The sequence below is a fragment of the Tyto alba genome, unplaced genomic scaffold (assembly GCF_018691265.1).
Source record: "Tyto alba isolate M040663 unplaced genomic scaffold, T.alba_DEE_v4.0 Super-Scaffold_33, whole genome shotgun sequence".
NCBI lineage: Eukaryota > Metazoa > Chordata > Aves > Strigiformes > Tytonidae > Tyto > Tyto alba.
In genome coordinates, this window is record NW_024881308.1 from 2,314,721 (window position 1) to 2,331,163 (window position 16,443).

General features: G+C 47.9%; 1 protein-coding gene across 3 annotated transcripts in view; it reads right to left on the reverse strand.

Annotated features, from left to right (window-relative positions):
- The window catches only part of RALY (RALY heterogeneous nuclear ribonucleoprotein), a 138,295-nt gene that overhangs the window by 83,868 nt on the left and 37,984 nt on the right, over positions 1–16,443 (reverse strand). The window contains exons 1-2 of one of the 3 annotated variants that reach the window (XM_033001252.2): positions 5,966–5,976; positions 4,899–4,989 (exon numbers count right to left, since the gene is read on the reverse strand). The exons of 1 other annotated variant lie outside the window; for it this stretch is intronic. The gene's annotated coding sequence lies outside the window, so the exon portion shown is untranslated. Of the gene's footprint in view, positions 1–4,898; positions 4,990–5,965; positions 5,977–16,443 lie in introns of those variants that run through there. One more of the 3 variants, XM_042801005.1, reaches the window with a different exon arrangement.

Sequence of the window (16,443 nt, forward strand, 5' to 3'; positions counted from 1 at the left end):
GAAGAACAGCAGTTCAACGTGTCAGGCCTTGGCTCTTGCTGGTCCTTTATCAGAACTGCTTGCGTTCCCACGCAAATCCAGGCAAGCCCAGCTCTGCAACAGCAGAATGCATGCGGGGACAAAGGGAGGAGATGGCTCCATCACAGAGAACTACAGAGCTGGCCACCACCAGGATCTGAGCCTGCAGACCGCTCCCCTGGTGTGTGCAACAGCTAAATGACTCTTAATCATCTTCAATCAAAATAATCCCTGACACGCTCTGCTTTCACAACAAACGTTAGTGCCAAGGACCTGGCTTTCTAGACCCATCTGCTTCCCTGCAGGGAGCAGTCATGGACCAGGGTCTCTGCACAAGGAGAGCACTCCTCTCACCTTGTGTTTGCTAGGCGGGCTCTGCAGCCTGCTCTCATCCGTGAGCGTGAACTTACTGAACACAAAGCCTGTTCCAGATGAACCAGGTGCCTGCAAACATCCTCCAGCCAACCACTTATAAATATCGCGCGTGCCACTCGGTTATTTCCAGCAAAGACATTGTGGGCAATCTTTACAGAGAATCTACTTAGAAAGGATTTTTAACTGGGTCTTTGCATTTATTTTCTGTAGATAAAGACTAGGGAGCATTAGCTTTGGAGGAAATTGTTCCTCCAAAAAAAATGTTCGCGTCCTCTACAGCCCAGGCCACCCTTCTCCCCATCCACACACAGTTCACATATACCATGTCAGCTCTGACTCTTGAGACATGAATGAGGACCTTATTTCATATGGGGCCTCACCACCCTGAGACTATAACAAAAGAAAAAAATCTTCAGAGGCACCAAGAGTCCCAGGACTTTGACAAAGTGTCAAGAGAAATCGGTCCTCTCTGGGTGGTCTTGAGGCTCTCATTGCTGGAGTATGCTGGGTACATTCATGCTTGAATCTGCTCATCCTCATGGTTCCCTCTTTGTTTTCTGGGACAGCTGGGGTCACTGGGTCTATAAATGGACAGCATGGGTGTGACAAACCCTGGGTTCACTTTCCAGGCAGCTTTTTAACCAGTTCTCCCTGACTCCACTTTTTAGTTTGCCTAAAAGGGGTCTCTTTTTGACTTTTACACAGGTCTATTTTGACTTAACGGTCTGTACTGTTGCAGCCAAAGCAGGCTGCAGGTGACAGCACACATGTCCACCACCCCATCAACAGAAGAGGTGGTACAAATGGGCTTCACTGACCAATTTCTGCACCTCTGTGTCAGCTGCCTGCAACCACCCTCACTGCTAGGACCATGCTCTGGGCTCTGCAGCAGACAGCAGGGCCAGGTCTTCTCCCATTTATCACTAAACAAAACCACATACTTTATCTACTGGGAGCTGTCTGAAGGAAGTTTCAATTATTTGGGTTTCTTCTCCCCTCCTTTGAGGTTTTCAGAAACACACAAGCCACTGAAGATAACTGAATTTTACTGCACTCTTGCAAATACTTGCATTTCACAGACTGTCCGTGGCCAGAAACACGTGGGGCTGGTAACAGGGTTCAGAAAGACAAGCACACTGCACCCTGCTCTGAACTACTCGGCACTTCACCTGATCCTCCACTGTAATCCCTGTGCTGGGAAGTGATGCTGCTGATGAGATAACTGCATTCAATAATCTTCCCAGCACATGCCTGCAGAAGTATGAACAGAAATAAAGAATTTGTGCATGCACATGTCAGAATCCACGCTGCAGAAATCCCACCATCTAATTGCCTACAGAGGAATAAGTAATTAAAAAAAAAAAAAAAAAAAAAAAACAACCAAAAAAACAAACCCACACAAGCCACAAAGGGCTAGTCTGCGCTAGGCATGAAGTACTTGCACACTCTTGTTGAAATGTTAGAGCTGCAAAGTGAGCACTGCAAGCAGCAGAGCCAGCAGCTGACAGGCAGCTCCCCCTGCTCTGCACACCGCTGCTCCTGAAGAGCCTCTGGCTCTAAATTACAACTTTATAGTGAGATCCGTGAGTTATTCTAATGCCCATTCATTCCCGTGACAAAGCTATCTTAGGCACAGAGGGTAACAGTCCCACAGTTAGGTTTGTTTAGTCTTGATCATGAATCCTGTGAATGTGCCGTTCGTGTCCTGCAACGTCCTTCGCAGCGGCCACTGCAGCCCTCAACCAGAGCCTGCACCTACCAGCACCCATACCTGCAACCTCCTCCTGACCTGCATGGTATTTTCTAAATAAAGAAACCTGTTACATCACTTCCTTCCTTGGCCCACCGGGTGCTAAGAAGGTCACTACCAGATCACAGCTTAAAGGGCTACCGAGTGCCATCCTAATCCTGGAAGGACAGGAACTGCCGGAGCTGATAAATGACCTGAGCAAGTGATTACAGTCTGGATTTAGTTCTCATTAGACACTGTGATGGCCTGCTCCAACACTGTGTTTTTTCTAAGAAGACAGATAAAAATTTCACCCATCCAGTTTTTGTTGAGCTACCTAAGGATGCTCTGTGTCCTCTCACTACAGGACACTTCCAACCCTGTATGGGTGGACTCAATAACAGGTACTTCTGTGACCTTCCCTGCACTGCTGGAAAAATGGGCATTTTCATCAGCCTTCCTAGTTCTCTAGAGTTACTCTCAATGCTCTTCTCCAATTGCCTGAATGACAGATATTTTCACAGCTTTTTCTGCGTCCTCCAAGAAACAGGCAGTTTCACAGCTCCCTCTGGAATCAACCTTTATTCTGTGCACTCACAATAATTGGAGGGAGAAGTGAAAAATGAAAAAGCAAATAATCAATCAGCAGCATTCAAGAGTTCAGGAGTCCTGTGAAAGTGAAGAACTCACAGATTGAAGGAGGTGCTGCAGTTCAAGCCCTGCAGTCTATGCACACAGGATAAAAGACACTTTCCTCCACTTAGAGTAAATACCCTGTATGAAAGGAAGGCTCCATAGTTTAAAACACTGTTTAATATGCCAACAGCCAAAACAAAACTTTGAAAAAAATTCTGGCAGTGTTATTTTTTAAAATGTCTTGAATATTAAAAAAATAAGGTGTTTTTTCAATGCTGCTGAATCCCATAATTTAATTTGCTGAGTTAAATCCTGGTCTATGGAATTAGGGCACAGTAGTTCTCTCATTCGTGCTGAAAAGGGTTTTTAGCCAGCTCATTTGTTTAACATATCTGTATGTCAGAATTTTTCAGTCCTACTTTGTGTCAAGATATTCTCACCGCTACTAAGGGAAGGTATATTATGCTAGAAGCAAAAAATGGTTTTAGACAAATCAAAAGCAAACCCAAATTTCCTTTCTCCTTCAGCTGCCTGGTTTTGGTTTGAGAAAGTTGAGGTAGATCTTTATCCCGCTGTTATTTGGAGTTTCCTGGATTAGATTTGCAAATAAGGTAAGAAGTGGAAAACTCTTGGATCCTTATTTACTGTACATGGTATCTCTTGGGCTCTACTAAGCCACAGCAGAGCTTCTACTAGTATGATAAGAAGTTTTTACCTGTTCACATTTATTTTCTCTCCCTTCTACATAGGTTCCAAGGAAAAACTCAACCACAATACCAATTAAAGCAAATGTGTTACACCAAGACTGTAAACCCTGCCGAACTGGAAAACGAGGACCTGCTTTTATCCATTTGCCTGGGAACTGGAGGGAAGAGTCCACTGCTGAAAACATTACACCACTCCATCTTCATGTCATGGACTGTGCATGGTACGATTACACCCCGAAATCTTCATTCACCCTCTTCTGAAGCAAACTCCAGGTTTTATTCACCCAGACTACTGTTACTCCATTCTTACTGAAACAAAACTCCCACAAAACCAGGAAGAGATCTCCAAGCTCAGATCTTCACCGACTTCACTGCTGAGGAAGCACAGCAAGTTTCTAACAGCCACAGCGATTCCTGGACCTGCATTCCTCAATACTTAGATCACACCGTCACTGGACCTGATCCCTAAACCCTCTCCCATCTTTCCACAAAACCCATTCTTCAGAGAGGTGTTTTCAGCTCAGCTTACCTAGCCAAGCTAGGTCTGGGGGATGTTAAAGCTCATGTCTTGACAGTACCATGTCTGTTGGCACTTTGTGATTGGTAATCTTCCTAAATTGTGGCCTGAGGACACTGCTGTACCTTTTGGGGATGGGGAAATCCTCTGTCCTGACTGATTCTAAGAAACACAGCCCTGATTTGCTGGTGTTCAAGGAAATACCAAGAGTGTGCTTTCTCCCAGCCCATTTTAAAGCGGATGCTCTGCTTACCCTGTGCAGAGGCAGTACCAGGGCTTTGATCAAACTCTGAGCACCCTTCATCACCACACCACCAGCTCTGCAAGGTGCGTGTCTGCCCTGAGCACAGCGTCTCCCATGTGCAGAACTTCTGTCCAGCTTCTCTTTGCAACCTCTTGCACTGGGGTGTGCACGAGGAAAGCCAAGTGCAGAATCCGCCTCTACATTACCCAGAAGTCACACTCGTATTCACATTCACTGATAACAAGCTGCAAACGTAACTTTTAGAAGAAACAGAAGCAATGAATCAGAAGTAAAAACATGCCAAAACCCACCGTGTCTAAAACAACAACAATCTGCCCATCAGGGTATTAATTAAAGCAATTCTGCTTTTTTGCCAATAGCACACAAGGGGATGGCAGATTCTCAGCTCATCCATCAACCTTTGACTCCTTGAACGCTTACACTAGGCCAGAATGAGGTCACTGTCAACAGGCTCAAAGAAAGAAAACCTTCTGCCCGAATCCAGGATGTAGCCTGCTCATGCAATTCAGCATCTCGGGCAAGGTGTCCTTGCTGCCCCACATCTCACGGCTGAGTCCTCCCTCCCACAGTGGAACAGCAGCAGCTGGGAACTGCAGGGGTCTCTCTCAGCATTCCTCATGTCTAAAGGTACCTCAAGTAACAGTTACTTACTGGGACTGGTGCGGGCACTTGAGGGTTGTCAGTCCTTCCCGTCACTGGTCTGGGAGCAGGCGTAGCACCCCTCTACAGTCTTGGCTTCACCCTGCAAGAATCAGGACACAGAAGGGTTTTTTTGCCACTTGTGGTAAGCAGATAATCCCGTACTTTCTAACCCTCAGCAGAGAAGGGTATGCTGCAATGGACAGAAAAGCCCCTGGCTGGTTGTCTGCAAGGATCAGACCCAGGACTTTCCGAGTTAAGACTCTGAGCTGCTTAGCAAGGAGCTCAAACCAGAGCAGTCGGCTGTGTTTGCAGGGCTAAGTACTTGGGATAGCTGCTGGGGAGGTGGTTCAGACTGGCTTGGGCATGGGAAAGTGCTACAGAGTGTTAATGCTTGCAGAGAACGAGGTAGTCACGATGGCTAGGATTTATTCAGGGAAAACAGAGTTTCTTCAAACTGAAATACCCAACAGTAAAGCAGAAACTTTTTAATGTTGTGGGGTTTTTTGTTTGTTTGTTTGTTTTTGTTGTTGTTGTTTTTTTTTGTTTGTTTGTTTGTTTTGTTTTGTTTTCTTCTGTTTAGAAAATGTGTTTTGATTTCGCTTTGGGTCAGGAAATCTTGAATTGAAACATTTTATTGATGGAATTGAAATGTTCTGCTTTAAGTCAGTTCCTCTGGGTTCCCCAAGCTGCCAGGATACCTCCTGGGACTTTAAATCGAGGTGCTTTCCCTTCCCTGCCAGAGGCTGAGACACCTGGCTGGACTGCGCGCAGTCCGCTGATGTGTCACCTTGAGAGACCTGCCAGGTAGAAACGAAACCAGAATGTTCCAATTCAGAAGCAGGAGCTGCAGGACTTTACACAGCATTTTATGCTGGGCAACACACAAGTGCCCACTGAAGAGGCTCCTGGTGCAGCCAGGCTGGCAGGCGATGCTCCTCGCAGGGAAGGCTGCAGAGCATGGTTGGTCATCCCGTAAGAACTGGGCCGGCTGCTTTAGAGGTGGGATCTAGGTCTCATCCAATCCTCTCTCCTCTGCAACCAAACACATGCCGAATCCTCCCCCAGCCTCAGCACACCAGGCAGGGAGCTGGGATCTGTGGTTGAAGGGATGGGATAGAGCGAGACCTCCTCTGTGCTTGGTGCTCTTCAGCCCTGGGCTCCAGCACAAGGGCTGCCCCCACAAGCTCACAGCCTACACAGTCCACAGCTGATGGGAACTGGATCCAGGTCTCCCACTCCAGTGCCTAAGCCATTAACAAGAGCCAGTGTTTTAAAGCTATTCCTTCCAATCAGCCTTCGCGGGCTAGTGATAATCTACAACACAGGCAATAAATCACTGTGAGATTCCTGTTCTGCTTTCTCCACCCTCCTGAAGCCAGCGATGATTCCCACCTCCTGCAATGTTTCCCGAGTAACCATGGGTTTTATTGAAAGAATAATGCTTTTTCCACCCTGCTCTGTGAAATACTTAGATATGTGGACTGCCTGATACCCTGGGGAGGGCAGGAGGGGCAGTCAGGGCTCCTGCCAGTCATCATAAATGTTAAGGTAAACGGTTATAGTTCATCTACCCAGCCTGCCAGGAGAGACCCTCTGTACTTAGAGGCTTAATTCAGTCTCAGTCCTGACACAGCCTTGAAAAAGGTCAAACTGGAATGAAGCTTTTAATTAAAACAGAGAAAGCACTAAAGAGACAGTGAAATGAAGCACTAGGCTTCAACCAACAATGAGGTCACAGGTATCTAATGAGCTGATCAGAGATGACATGCTGGCTTTCACAGCAGAAGTCTCTGCACACTCTGGCAGTGCCCCAATGGATAATCTCTCCTGCACAGGTGTTCAAAGTTCTGCATGAAAAAGCCACCCCAGTGATGACAGCTAAGATCAGGGATGCTGCCACATTTCCCGTCATCCAAGAACCCAACAAAGCATTCAGGATGATGAACTTCTCTGTGCTGTTTCCTCAGTTCCCCTCCATTTCAACAGACCCATCAATCAAGTTTATTGAGCCTCTCCAGAAATCCAGTAGCATCTCTCAGAAGTTCAACTGAGTATGTAAAGTAAAATCAATGATGAGCGTCAGCAACACCGTGAAAACGGGTCTTCATGCAGGAGAGATGCAGAAGATGGGAGAGAGTAAGAGAAACTTGAGGCCAAACCAAGTCTGAGCAGAGGCTCGAACATCAAAACTCTCCAAGACCCTAGGGACATGGAAAAGCAAGCAGTTCATGCCCTGCTCCGATCATACCTGCCAGAGCCCTGAAGGTCGCTACTTCACTGTTGCTTGGACAGAACAGGGCAGGTGGAGAATTATGGAAGCAAATACCAGCAAGAATGGATGAACGTAGGTTCTATATGAGATCTGGATGAAGTTCTGAATGCCTTTCCCATCCTCCTCCCAAACTGACCCAGATGCCTCGACTGAGGAAAAAGTGCTGATCCTGCTCCTAAAGCCTCCTCCTGCTGCTAAGAACAACCCAAAAGCGTGTGAAGGGAGGGGAAATATGAGGGGCAGAGGTATATGGTGCATCAAAGAGCATCAGAAGCTCCGAGTTCAGCTCTTGGCTCCACTGTGTACCTCTCTGAGACCAAGGACCAAATTACTGCATCTCTGTGTCCCTCAGGATGTTAAGTTAGACCCAGATGAGGTCTACACAGTTGCCTGATAACCTGAAGTGGAAGCTGTACAGGAGATATCATATTAAAACCTCACCAGTAGCAAGATCAAGGGAGCTAAGAAAAGAAAGTCCACCTCTGCTGCTCCATAATCCCTCATTTCCCAAGTGTACAGCTACAGAAAAGACCAAATTGCCCTGCTCTTATACCTAATTCCTCTTTACTGCGTAAGTCCTAACGAATTCAGGCAACAGGAGCAGCAGACGCCAGCCCTTACAAGGCTGGAGGCAATCAGTGCAGTGCACTGTCCTGGGATTTTTCTAGAACCACTTCAACCTATGATGCAAAAGCAAACGAGGAAAAAGGCAAGTACCCTGCCAAAATACAACAACATCTTTCAAACAAAGTAACTGCACTAAAATGTGCTGGTTTATTTTCACTCTGGGCTCCCAAAGCATTTCCCTTCTCTCCCTGAATGATAACAGGCATAAAAATTAAATATAAATTCTCCAACAAAAAGCAAAATGCAGTGAAGGGTAATAAATCACGGGGGCTGGATGGAATTCAGAGGAAGTTGGGGGAAGGAATAAAGGATGAAATACCGTAGATACTGACTAAGATATATCATAGACCCTTAAAAACCCAAGACTCGTCCTCAGGGCAGAGGATTCACTGCAATGGGCTGAATTTTGATGAAGCAGCAAAGGGAACTTGCCCAGTGAAGTGGTGGGGTTGGTACGTGGTGCTTGCAGTCCCACAGGGCTCAGAGCACAGCGAACATCACCCCAGCGCCATGCTCGCACCCCCACCTCGTGCAGCGATGATGACCCCAATGAAAACACCTTCTAATTTCCCCAAAGCAGTAATTCTGTCCTGGTTGCCAACTGCCGAGGTCACAAGACCTGCAAACAGCAAGTATGTTCTGGGGTTTCCAGCATACTTTGCGTGAAAGAGGAGACGTGCCCTTCTTGCTCACGCAGAGGGCCCGCAGGGAGGTACCCGCAGGACTGGTGCTGCCCCTCTTTCTCCTTAGGGCCACAAGCCTCTGTGCTAGCGCTGGCCATGGGATCAATCAGGGGCTCCAGAAAAAGTAAAGAGGGCCCAGCCCGGTGCTGCAGTGGGGATATACACATTCCTGATCAGCAGCTATCACAGACTGGATGCTCTCTCATGTGATCACCTGAGATTCTCATATCGGCATTTCCAGTAGGTTGAAACACTCCACGGGGCACCACACAGAAACACAGTATTCTGGAAACACTACATATCAGCACCAATTTTCTTCTAATAAACAGGATCACCTTTAATTTTGCAGGCACCTCCCACTTCATTAAACTTAAAGATCTTGCTCTCCAGGGGTTTCCTCCTCAACTGGGGCACGAAATGAAGACAGAAAATGCAATTTAATTGGGGATGAAGCTTCATCTTTACACTGCCTATCATAATTATGTGTCATTTAAAAACAAGCATGGAGCAGGTGTGAAATGGCACCAGCTCCAGATGCACATAAAAAAAAAAAAAAAGGTTGACACCAGCAGCACGCCTTAGCCAGAATCAGATGGTACAACCTGAAAAATCCTTTTGTCTTTAGTTTCTTTCTTCCTTCATTCCCTCAAACTTCTCAGAAAATTTTATTTTTGAAATTGGAGAGAAGAAATGGCATCTTTGTGAAGCCAAGTCATTTGAAAGGAAGAGAAGGTGATTTCAGCATCAGGTGCTGGGGCACAGCAACAGTCCCTGCAAAACGCGGGGCAGGGCTGGCGTTGGTGAGGGAGGACAGGTGAGTGGGGGTACATCAGCACAGCCATGTGCCTTCATGTGACACAGAGGGGGCAGTGATAAACATGCTGCTCCTGTTTCTTCCTCTTGCCATCCTGGATAAGACATCCAAGCTGGGTTTGACACTGGCAGGTGAGACTGGAGTGCACCTTTATGGAAGTGACCTCAAGGTGCTGAAGTTTGCCCTGGGAGTTGAGTTGGGTAGGAGAAGGCTTCTGCTCTCCCTCGGGTCACCCAGCCCCTCTCTCTCCATGCTCCAGCACCAGGAGGAACAAAGCGATTTAACACTTCTGTCAAGTTAATATTCAGGGTTTCGGTCGACCATCTGCAGAGAACAGAAGCAGGGAAGAGCAAGGAGAGCTCTGCGGATGGGTTATGCTGCTCATTATAAGGGAAATGAGACTTGGAGCTCATCTTTTAAGCTTCTAGGGAGTCTACTGATTTTAGAGCAGCTCAGTTGGCTCAAGCCTTCTCAAAACAGCTACAATCACTGAGGCTTTTCCATCTGAGGAAGAGCAAGATCAGGCTCATCACATATGTCCCTCTGTGCTGAGATCTTCTCTGGCATGGGCTTTCCATGTGGGCTGGGAGCTTGGACCTGCCTGCGACCCAGCCTCTCTTCTGCACAACAGCAGTTTGGGCGCTCGTCTGCCTGCCAGAGCCTTTCCAAACCCTGTGGGTGAGAGGGTCCCCCAAGCCCGAGGAGAGACCAGCAGGAAATGTGGAGAAACCAAACCATTTTACTCCAAAGCAAATGCAAAGCGGCTCAGCCTGAAGCATCAGTGTTCACCGATTCCTGCTTTGTCTGTCTGGTTGGCCTGACAGGACTGTACATTCCTACTGAAAAAGAAATGCCTGAAATGTGAATTAGAGCAGAGATCTCTACCCTTTGTGACTTTCTGGACATTATTGGTAACACCCTGGATTTAAACAGTGCCTATTTTTCTAACAAGTGGCTTTTCTATATTTCTGACCATGGGAGATAAAATAGGAAGGAACTCCATTTAACTGATGCACTTTAATTAGTTGCCTGTCATTGTCACAGCCTTGCTCTCATATTCTGATGCAAATGCACAGCCTTTCACTTTAAGCAATACGTCACTTGGGCTTTAGTCTTCCAGTGATCCTTTAATGTCATATTTTCTTCCCAGTGAATCAATATTCAGATGCTCTAATTGGAACTTATCTGCTCATCCAACCTTGGGCTAGGTTTGTTTAGTAGCTGAGCGTATCAGACACTTCTACTGACTGAACCAGCGGAGCTGAACTGTGCACAGTAACTTCCCGGCAGAGACGCTGCAGACGGCGTGTGCCAGGAGCCAGCCCCGCTCCCTGCCCTCTCCCACGCTCCCCCACGCAGACCGGCTCCACAAGCCACGTGGCTCCTGAGCCCGGGGGTGGCTGGTAGCAAGATGTGCCTTGCCCAAGACGGGCAGCCCAGAGTGTTTTCTGGAATGGAGATATGAAACTCTAAACCACGTCCCAGCCCAGGATGGGATCAGGGACAGGTCAATTTTCCTGTTCCACTTCAAGGGGCAAAGATACAGCTCCCCACGGTTTCTAATTTTAAATCACGACGTCTCCATCTTCTGCCTGTAAATTCTCTCCTGCTGTCAGAAGGCCACCAGGCCAGCTGAAAAGCTATTTTTCACAACCTTGCTAATCTGGAGGCATCTTGCTGCCTCCTCCCACCAGGAAAACTCCGACAACAAAACTAATCAGTGGCCAGCAGGACTGCAGGTTGCGCAAGGCACTGCAGACAGGACTGGCCTTTAAGGTACCAGCCAGAAATTCATGAGACTCAGGAGCAGTCCCCAGTTCTTCCCCAGACTTCCTTCATGACCTTGGGCTCCCACTCTGTGCCTCAACCTCACCTCTACTAACTGAGGCTAATGACACTTCCCACAGTTGGTCATGTGGATAAATTAATTTATATTTAGGAAATAAGCTATTGCAATGGGCACAAGGGTCCTTTTAGAGTAAAACTAAATATTTTTCCCCTTGCATCACCCCCGACTTTAGAGGAATGAAGCCAAGAATGACTAAAACTCACTATGTCTAGGGCTGAGCTTTTTATTCAGAAAATGCACAAATCCAGTAATCTCCCAAAGTCCGGGCTGAGTGAACTACACTAACTGTTTGTGCTGAAGTTTAAGAGGGGGCTACGATCTGGCTTGGAAGGGCACTGACCTGCCTCTCAACTGGTGGGTGGTAGCACAGCCTGTTTCAGTCAAGGAGGACAGATCACACCTTGATGAGCTCAGCACCTGCAGCCAGCCATCAATACGAAAAGCACAGCAAGGTGTCAATCCCATGCTCAGCTCTGGGATTGTCTCCCACCACCTACCGCCAGTTTTTGGCAATAAATATTTCTAAGGAATAGCAGCAGCCCAGCACTCTCCCCTAAATGACAGAGGCATTCCCAGGTGGAAGGGCTGGGCTCTCAGGGTTTCCACTCAGAGCTGGGGGGGTTCACCAGGGACTGCTCGAGCATCACCTCCCTCCCCCAGGATTTTACCAGGCTCTGAACCAAGCTGTTTGATGAAAAGTCTTAAAGCTGGCACACCACATGTACAGGCCTGCATTGATAATGGCATCAGGCACACACATTTCCCAAGTCCGGGTGTGTTTTGCGGCACTGCTCGAAGAGGCAGTTACCCCAGGGCAGAGGGATGCAAATTGCTCTGACAAAGGTCAACCCCAGGCCTGAAGCTGCCCGGCCAGGGGATGCTCCACAGAAGGTGGTAGATCGGGAGGGGGTTAACTCCACACGCAGCTTGTGTCGTCATCTGGACACCACTGGTGAATGGACATCCACAGACTGTAATTCATTCTCAAATGATATTAGGGACCGCAGACTGCCCCCCAGTTTGCAGCACAAACACAGCTATCCTCTTGGAGGTCCAACCGTTTGGCTCTTTATCACTTGTCCAGCACTGACACTGCCCGGGGCAGTGGCTGGAGGGAGCAGAGACCCACACCAGCCTCCAGACACCCCCACAGCACCCCAGCTCAGCCGCCCTCCAGACAACCCCCAGGAAGTTTGGACAACCCCAATTTGGAAACAGAATGAAAAACACCTCAACATCCCCGGCCAGCAACGGTTCCTCTCTTCTATAAAACACAGAGAGGGGCTCGGCTACCAGGGCAAGAGGTGTCTGCTGAAGCACAGCACACGAAGACCCCCCCCGAGACAGAAGGGAAAGGGAAACCCTAAGCCACCTATCAAAACTTCAGCAGTGGAGATAACTGGTTTATAAACATTTATCCCCGCACTCAATTATCAGATCAGTTTAATGTTTGATTTTACACAACTCTGGTCCAGCAGACCTGCCGTTGTTCTGGTTGATTCTGCCTCTCTCGCTCATTTATGTATATATTATCCAGTCCCTAAATCATTTTTAATAGCTTCTTTACACGCATGCCCTCCTGACTAATTCCAGCACCATCAGCACAGGGCAGGTTGCAGACACAAAGAAGCTGACATTTCTCTTTTGAGTAATTTGCAGTGGATTTCTTGCCCGTTTGATGTAGTCATTTTGTTCTCTGCGCTGATGTGACATTAATTATTGTTAAATATTCTTATCTGTTACATACAGTTCTGCTTAGATAAAGGTCAGTGCATGAACCCCTGACAGTGCTTGTTGCTGCCATGCTCTAAAGCCAATTTGTCATTCTCTCCCTTCAATACTCTCATCTTAGTTTCAGTCCATTTTTTCCATTAATTCAGACAGAGCAGAGAGCCATTAAAAAATGCAAAGTATCTCAGCTGTTCAGATTGACACTCGGATAGGAAATTGTTAGCTTGGGTAGCACCAGTTGCACAGGGAGGTCAAGTAATATTGCTGATGCAAATCCAGCAGCAGCCTCCTGTTAAGGAACTGTATGACTGTCCCCCAAAACGCGTACATATTTCTGCTTTAATTGAAAAATCAGCTAAGCCTTGCATAGCATGCCATGCCCTCTCGCAGCCCGGTTTGCAGGGGGATAACAGCATGAACCCACACCACCCTCTCTTGGCAGAGGACATGAAGGGCAAGCTCAAGCCATCGCTACCGAATTTGTCAGAACAGAAGCACGTGGTGGAGCTGATCCATCTTCCCTGGGACCCAGCCAGCAGCTGGACTCACATGAGCCTGCTCACACCAAGTAAAATCTACACCTGCATCTGCTCAGTCTCACTTTTTATCTCTCTGAACGAGTAAGTCCTCCCCTGCCACCCCCCCCGCATGTTGCTTCCCACAGTGGCACCTGTGACGGGAGGATGGGGACGCAGGGGCACCTTGGCTGCAACTCGCTCCCAGCACCCCCGTACCCCACGTGCCTTGGGACACTTCAACAGGCCAAAACAGCATCTCCATAGCACATCACAAGTACGGGTGTTGCAGGCTTGCTGGCTGTCAGGAAGCAGCCTGTGACCTTGAGTGGCTTTCCCAGGGACAACACGGTCATACAATCTTACAGGGACAAACGTCAGTGTGGCACAAACAGACCTCAGGACATTTCGTCTGCAGTAGCGGAGGGCAGGGAACCCTCACGATTCCCAGGTCATCTTTCACCAGCAGCCACCAGGACAAGGAGTAGGGCTGGCAGCCCCCAGTGCCTTGTAAAACCTCTTTTACTGCTCGGTTAAAGCTCGTGCGCCTTTATGCCTCCATCCACCGAAGTGCTTCAGCACGTACTTGACTTCAAGCACACAAATAGCCTTAATTACATCAAGGGAGCTGTTCAGATGCTTAAATTGAAGTCCATGCCTAAGAAAGCGTCTGAGTGAGGACTCTGATGCAGAGAGATGGAGCAAAGAGGATTGCAAGATGTTGAGCCCGCAGTCCCACCAAGCTGGTCATGAGGACCAGGGATGCTCAGGTGGGGCCAAGGCCTCCGAAAGCAGGACTGGGTAAGTGCAATGGCTCAGCTGGCTGAAAAGGTGGATTCTGCTGCATGAGCAGAGAAGGATGCAAAAGTGAATTTGGCATGACTGAAACTACCACACAATAAAACACGTGCTTGTTTCAACACTTGCCAAATAGAGGAACATTTGATCACATATTCAAAGAGACATTTAATTTTGCATTGTGCTAAATCTTTTTGTACTTTTAAATAGAGGAGAATAAACTCCTAAAATTTTCCCTCTCAGTAAAATACAAAGAAATACTGCATTTTGCTGAATGTAATCAAGTGTGGGGGGTTTGTTCCTCTACTTCTTTGTATATGAACAAGATAAAAAATAGAAGGGAAAAATCGTATTGGGCCCCCTCGGTTCCAGGCTCAAGGAGAAAAGCACAGTTCACACCATGCTGAACCTGCCCCAGCCTGAGGGCATTGGACTTGTGCAACTGGCACCTGCACATTGAGTCCTGGACGAGCACACACACCGCGGTGCCTGCTCCACGCAGACCTACAGGTACCCAGAGACACGTGGAGGGCAGAAAGCCCTGCATTGAAAAGGTTCAGTCTACACCTGCTCCTTGGGTCCCTGCCTTGTAGCCACGGACCAGTCTGCACACAAGGGCTCCTCTACCCTTTATGTCACTGCATCTCAGATACCTTCCTCAGCCTTTCTTGAAGGCTCTTATTCGGCACAACCATCAATAAACTCGCAGGCAAACAGCTATTTGAATCTTAGGTCCTCAGCTTAGCTACACCAGTACAAGTAGGAAGTGTACTGCTACTCTCCCTTTTTCTAAACTGAGACACAGAGAAGGGCAAGAGCTGGCTGCGCACGTTCAGAAAGGTCTGAGAAAGCTCAGGTCCTCTCTGGGTTTGGGGACAGGGTGTCCTGCAGCTAAAAATACAGAATCAAGCCAAAAAGTCAAGGCTAGCAAGAGGCATTGGTAGGGTGACCGAAGGCAAAAACAGAACCTGTTTGTTTACATAGCCAGCGACTATCCAGCAAGAGAGACTGAAACCTCCGCACACATGCTGCATGCATGATGGACACACTCCTGCCAGCTGTAGGCGTCCAATTTCTCATGCAGACACAGGGGTTCCAGGTCCCCTTCCCTTGTTGCAGGCTCACGCCTTTCTTTTGATTATTTTTAGCTGCTGCACAAAAAAGGGTAATGTGCAGGTACTGAAGAAAAAGGTAAGGGATGGAAATCACTACTCTGGTAAAGGCTCTCCCCCTTGCCACCACAATAGGGAGCTCAGGATCCAAGCCTCATCAGGGTCCATGCTCAAACGTGTCTGCAGTTTGTGGGATCCAAGATGAAAATCTCTCCCAGAGGCTCTATCAGCAGCTTGAGTTGTGCAGCAGATGCCTGGTGCAGGACTGGGCTGCTCTGTGCTGCCCAAGGTGCTCCCACCACGCCTTCCTTAGGGGTCTTGCCCTGCACCAGACCTGGGCATCTGCTCCAGGTGGTTTTTGGATCTTCATCAGCCCAAAGGGCCAGACTTCCAGGGAAAATGGCCTGGGTAAGGGGAACAGTCAGGTCATTTGGATATTAGCCCCGTCTTCACCAAAAGTCCTTCAGTACAAGAGGGCAGGGAGACACAAATATACCTGAAGGAACATTTTGCTGCATTTGGGACAGCATCTCTCACTGCCTCATTTCTCTGCAGCAGCTGCTGCATGTGTAGCAGTGTATACCAGCATACCAGTACATATCAGGGCTACCAGGGCTGACCTTAACTGAAGTTTAAGTGGGATGAAAGTTGTGGTCTGTAAAGCTTTCTTCTTCTGTTCTTCCCAAAGATCTCCAAGCTTGAGAATGATGTTGCAAAAGGCCCCAATAAGATTAAGGTTTTCTCAGCCTGATTTTGTTCCCATCTTGCTCTTAAAAGAGCCTGGGTAATCTCAAGGAAAGCCCAAGAACAGAAGTACAGATGAGACCCAGGGGAGAGCTGCTTGGCAGAGTCCTTTGCTCCAGTAACACCTGCAAAGTTTCATTTACCAAGGTTAAATAGTGCTGTGCCAGAGCCCGGCAGGTGTTGGGAAGCAGCGGCTGGCGGGGGCTGCTGGGAAGATGAGGCATCCTGCTCACTGTCAGCATCACTTAGAAGAGCAAATCTTGAGCTAAGCTGACTCAAGAAACTTTCAGAAGTCTGGCCATGAGCAGCAAAAGGTCCTGCTGAATTAGCTGTATGGAGCAATGCATCAACAGCCAGGGGATGGACAGAGTATGATCTATTACCCATGACAGACACTTACAATTTAACA